The following is a 5648-nucleotide window of genomic DNA, read 5'->3' as shown; positions in this document are numbered from 1 at the left end:
CCACGCCACCCCGCTCATAAATAGCCGCCTGAGCTACGCCACACTCCTATCTAAGCCTAGAGCCAGCGTCGCCCTCGCTCTAAGCCACAGCAAAGCCGCAACCCTAAGCTCTGCCGCCGCCGTCGGTTTTGCACAGCAGCCGCACGTCGTCGTCGGTCCCCCGCCTTGGTATTCCATCTAGGTGAGTTTGTCGTCGTCTCCTGTTTCTCCCCGTGCCCTCGCTTTGCTATGTGGTGGTCCATAGGCCCCAATCTAGCTCCGTTGGCGGGCTTCTCGTCGCCGTTCATAGCCGCCGCCGCCGTCGGTTTCCTTCCCCGGCGACAGCACTCTCTTCTTCCCTCCCCGATCTAATCCACGCCGTTCAATCATGATCCAACGGATCAAATCTAACCATACCCCTTCGTCTGTCGTCTTTGCAAAAAGACCCTTATAATTATCTAGATCTCAACCTGCAGTCCAATGTGTAAATCCAGAATATGTTTTCTTCTTTAGAAAGCGTAGTTTCCTTCGGAATTAGATTCACAATACGTTTTCATCTATTTACAGTTTTGCCATTAATCTTGTTTAAGCCATAAAATCTTCGTTTTAACTCCGATTTAGTTCGTTCAAGTTGTGTTAGTTCGTAATTTCGTAATCTTCATGTTCATCCTACTGTTAGATATGTTTTCAACTTTTAAAATTCGAGGTTAGGTTTAATCTATTATTTTATTAAAGAAAATCTTGTTTAATTCGTAACTTCTCCGTTTTAGCTCTGGATTTTGTGATCTTCGCGTCTGTGTGTTCGTAGTGAGACGTAGATTCGTTTTACAAACTTTTCGTCTTGATTCTGTGTTGTTGTGTACTGTTCTAATCTATAGTCTTTGTTTGCTATGCATGATTGCTTCTTGATGCTTGTATGTTGCTGTGATTATCGAGTATAGACGGTGAACAATTCGTGGGTGATCAAGAGTACTACTTTGATGAGCAGAAATAGCAGGAACACTTTGTTCAAGACAAGTATAGCATGGGATCATCCTTATTTCCTATCAACTTTAATATATTTAATTCATATTGCATGTGTCACAATGATAGGAATTTCCTAGATGATCACTAAAACTGGTATATCAGTCGTGCTCACGGTCACGAGCGGCATTGGAACATTTACGAAATAGATGATCACTAAGAATTATCCGTTTATGCTATCCATTATTCATGCTTACATTGATCATGTGTTTTACTTTGGGATTGAAACAACTTGTTGCTACTCTTATGCTAAAATTGTGATAACTAAAAGCTGAATGCTGTTAAACCTGTGTCAAGCCTTTTGAGCCTCATAAACCCCATGTTAACGACACGTACTTACGCTTGTTTATTTTCATTTTTTGGATAAAAATCCTGGTTGGGTAACAGATGGCTATGGTAATGACGATTTTCCTGAGAATTACTAGACTTGTGGTCAACCAGTTGACGTCCCTGTGATATAGAGCTTTCACGAGAGATTTTTCTTTATACTTCTGCTACATTGATGTAAAAACTGTCTTATTGTTCGTGATGTAATAAACACTTATGATGATACTATTTATAACTTGTTGGTTTATGTGTGTGACTAGTCTCTGGACGCACATAAGATTATGCATCCTATTTTATCCTTAAAATCGGATGTGACACCCCTCACCTCGCGCATCCCATTTTATCTTTAAAATCGGGTGTGACACCCCTCACCTCGGGCACACCAACCTCTGGATCCCTGCCGCGTGGCACTTTAAATAAATATAATCCAGAACGTCGAATATTTTTCACTGATCTAGGGATAATAATGCAGATTCGAAATTCAAGAGCGAGGCATCAACTAATCATTAAAAAACTTCATATATATTTATATAATATACTACTATACTAGTACAAAGTTGTTTTCCAGTTACTGTCTTCCTTCATCAACTGTTACATTTTCCAGCTCCGCAATCAAAGAGTATTACAGGATCATACACCAGAAAGAGGTGAGTATAAGAACTCGACTACATAGAAGCACAAGCCTCATGGGTTAAGGTTGAACTTGCAGAACATTTCGCCAGTCCCCACTACAAACCTTCGACAAACTCAAATTACCTTAGGCCGAGTGCAAGTCTTAAAGTCTCTTTCCATTGTTAGCAAGCAACGCCACATGATCTATATTTCATCTACCTCCAATGCATCAGATTCCCCAAACTATCTAGCTGCTCATGAACCAGAAAGCTGCACTGGCCCCAAGGTTAGTTCACAAGGTGGGGGCTGGCGCTCTTGAAAGGAAGTGTGCACGAGTAAGTCACGTATCTGACACCATCAAGCAGTACGACGACAAATATCCTGGAGAGGGGTTTTGGTGATACTCTTGGATCACCATCCCCATTGCCAGCCTCCCTGGGATCAGCTAGCACAGAGACGATAACTGATGATGCTGGCTTGCTATCAGGTACCTTGCTGCTTTCAGAAGTGCTGTTAAAAGACCTGAGGCTCTGTGTTGTTCACCGTTTTTCCAGTGAGTGGAATCGCCTCGTTATACATGATCCTCCTGTTTTTCAGCTTGCCCCCATAAGCAGGAGCAGGCTTCGGAATTTTCTGGGTAGCATTGACACTTGAGGAGTTCACAGTTGGAGAAGCAGGTATAATGCCACCAGATTTGGCCGAAGCTGCGGAAATATCGAACTGAAATACCTCACTGCACATTCCCGAGTTCAAAACGGGTCCTGAAAATTGTTACACACAAATCCCAGAGTAAGACACTATGGATAAATACTCAAGGAGTATCAAATCTCAACCAGACAGTTGGAGATTCTGACACGAAATGTTTGCCAAAAATCAGGATATTCTGGAATGCCTACTAAACATTACTGAAATATCAAAAAAATGAACACAGATTTTATCGTTGAGAGTTCCAATTTGTTGCCTCTTCTCATTTTATCAGGAAAAGCAACCGCTAGAATTAAATCTCTGATCAAAGACAGCAAACTTCAGATTTGAGGTCAAAAACTATCCCCTAAGATGCAGAAACTTTACTTCCAAGTTCGAACTTTGAACTAGGCTTAAAGCTTGTAAGATTTCGTGAGCATAGGCTGCAAATTTAAGTATGCACTGTTATGCAACCTCAGAAATGGGTGAAGAGAGCAAAGCATATATCAGCATACAAAGATCACCCCATCCAAGTTGAAATTTCCTTACTGCCATTGTACATGGCCACAGAAGTTATATAATAAAGCATTAACAACACACAAGTTCTTATGAGTCCATATGGCATGGTCATCACAATTATAGATATCCCCCTTCCCCCTAAAATAAAGATACCTCAAGTATGGACATAGTTCCATTTTCTTGCCACGCTACCATGTCATGTTACTAGCTGGCAACTTATCCTCCCTCAGGTCACAATAGATGACGTTTTGGACAGCAAAATGTAACTAATTACAAGTCAACTTTGATGCCCAACCAAAACATCATTTAATTATGCTTCAAGGTAGTAGCTTTATTTCCCAATCTAACTTGCTTTTACGTGTTTTCTACAAATCACTTGATCACACTTACCATTTAGATTCATATTTTAATTAGTGAAGTTCTAAATTTTATATATTATATATTAGCATACCCTGGGATGAATAACAAATACAAGAATCATTATCGATTACCACATCACATAAGAGGATGTCTGAATGCTACACATGGTGACAAATGAATTTCATGATGAGTGTGCTACCAGCCTACCACAAATAAACAAAGAATATGACATTGCTAAACAAATTAAACATCAACGTGCTTACCTTCCATTCCTTCACGAAACCACTGTGGCAGTGGTGCATCTGGCAGGGAACGTCTCTTTTGAATTCATATCCTTTCCAGGTGGGGACAGATAGTGAGCTATAGCAACACTGGTCTCCTTGTAATCTTTAACTGACTGAACATTTGAGGCCTTATGTGCCACTGCTTTCTCACTTGCAAGCACAGAATGAATAATCAAATTGCCATTGATCTTAACATGTTTTCCATTCCTCGGCACATACAACAAAGCAGGCAAGATCTCACTGGAGTCATTTGCAGCTCGATGCTTCTGCCCCGCTCCATCAGCATGCCCAGTAATCATTCCAGGATCAGTACTGATGATGTCACTACTGTTTAAACCACCTTTAGGTCCTTTACCATGGTTAGTGACACTAAACACCCTAGCATCAGCATGGCCAAAATTTCCAAACATCACATTGTCAGCTCCTTCCTCTCATTCCAAGACTATGATTGAACCCAGGAACAAAAGCACCAAAGACAAGTGCAACAAACAGCAAACCAAGAAGGCTAATACTTGCCACCTTTCTTGGTCTTGGTCCTGGTCTTACTCTTGCTCTCCACAGACTTCTTGACCTCCGGTTTCTTGGATACCTTCCCTGCAGCTGCTGCCTGCTGTGGCTTCAATCGTGGGATTGGCACAAGTGGGACATGGGAGCCATGAGGCCGCATTGCATACCCAGGAACCCAGGGGAAATGAATGCCTGGCAGTGGTGGCGGTGGATACACCCCAGGTGGCGGGCCACTCACCCCGGCACCACCGAGTTTCTGCCTCAGTGTGGCGTTCTCGGCCGCGATGAAGGAGATCTTAGAATTGAGGTCATTTATCACCGAGTGCATCGATTTCACCTTCTCCTCCAGCTCCTCGACGTACCGCTTCTTCCTCTGCCGAGAGAGCTGCGCGCTCTCAGCGGTTCCGCATCAGGCGCGCAGTCCGGCGCTTGTCCTCTTCCTCGCCGCCCGCGCACCTCTCGTCGGAGTCCTCCGCGACGGCACGTGACGCCGATGCAGACTGGAGAAAGCTCCCCATCGCCGGATCGGCGGCACTTGGCCCCGTCCGAGGTGGCTCCTCCGGTACTCGCCTGCTTCCGCTTGAGGCTCCAGTTCGGGGCGGCGCCGCTCCTTCCCTCGTCCGAGTCCTCGTGCTTCACCTCGCGGACGCCGGCGTTGGCCACGGCGGAGTTCGCGCCGGAGGTGGCCGGGGAGGCCGGGGAGGACGCGGTGGGGCCGGATCCGGCGGCTGAGCCCTCGCCGGAGTCGTCGCCGTCGTCCCCGCGGTCGGGGGACCGGAGGAGGAAGTCGTCGATAGAGAAATCCTACGGGCAGGTCGAAGTCCAGGCCATCGCAGCCGTCGTCGCCGGCGAATTCGCCAAGCGGGAGGCCGCCGGCGTCGAGGGGGATGTCCGGGTCGAAGAGGTACGCCGGGTAGTGGCGGAGATCGAAGGGGGAGGGATCCAGGAGGGCCGGCTCCGCCATGGCTGCCGCCGCGTCACGAGGAACAGGACGGGGAGAGGTGGGGTTCGCGCTAGGGTTTTGGCATCGACGTCGAGGTGTAGGCACGGGAGGAAGGAGCGGGGTGCTTTGGAATGGAAGTCACGGGTACGGGCTACGGAGTGCGGACGGAGTCGGGGGTTGACGAGCTCGTGCTCGGGTCGTGCCACACTCCCCGATCCGGTCTTCCTGCTCGAAGTTTACCCGAACGTAGCATTTCTTTTCAAGTGACAAGCGGGGCCTACACATGACCGGGACCCATAAGTCATTGGCGCATAAGTAGGTGTGGGCGCTGTGGCTGCGTGGGAAGCAGCTAGAGCTAGATCTGGACTCGCTACTGTTGGGCACTGGCGGCTTGGCGTGCTCAAAGCGCT

General features: G+C 46.6%; 1 pseudogene; it reads right to left on the bottom strand.

The window, feature by feature from the left end:
* Window positions 1–1829: 1829 nt before the first annotated feature.
* LOC136517820 (bZIP transcription factor 39-like) lies at window positions 1830–5396 on the bottom strand (annotated as a pseudogene).
* Between the last annotated feature and the right edge of the window lie 252 nt (window positions 5397–5648).

Source organism: Miscanthus floridulus, chromosome 17 (assembly GCF_019320115.1).
Source record: "Miscanthus floridulus cultivar M001 chromosome 17, ASM1932011v1, whole genome shotgun sequence".
In the NCBI taxonomy this organism is placed as follows: domain Eukaryota; kingdom Viridiplantae; phylum Streptophyta; class Magnoliopsida; order Poales; family Poaceae; genus Miscanthus; species Miscanthus floridulus.
Note: the sequence above shows the minus strand (reverse complement) of the source record. Positions and strands in the feature narration are given on the sequence as shown.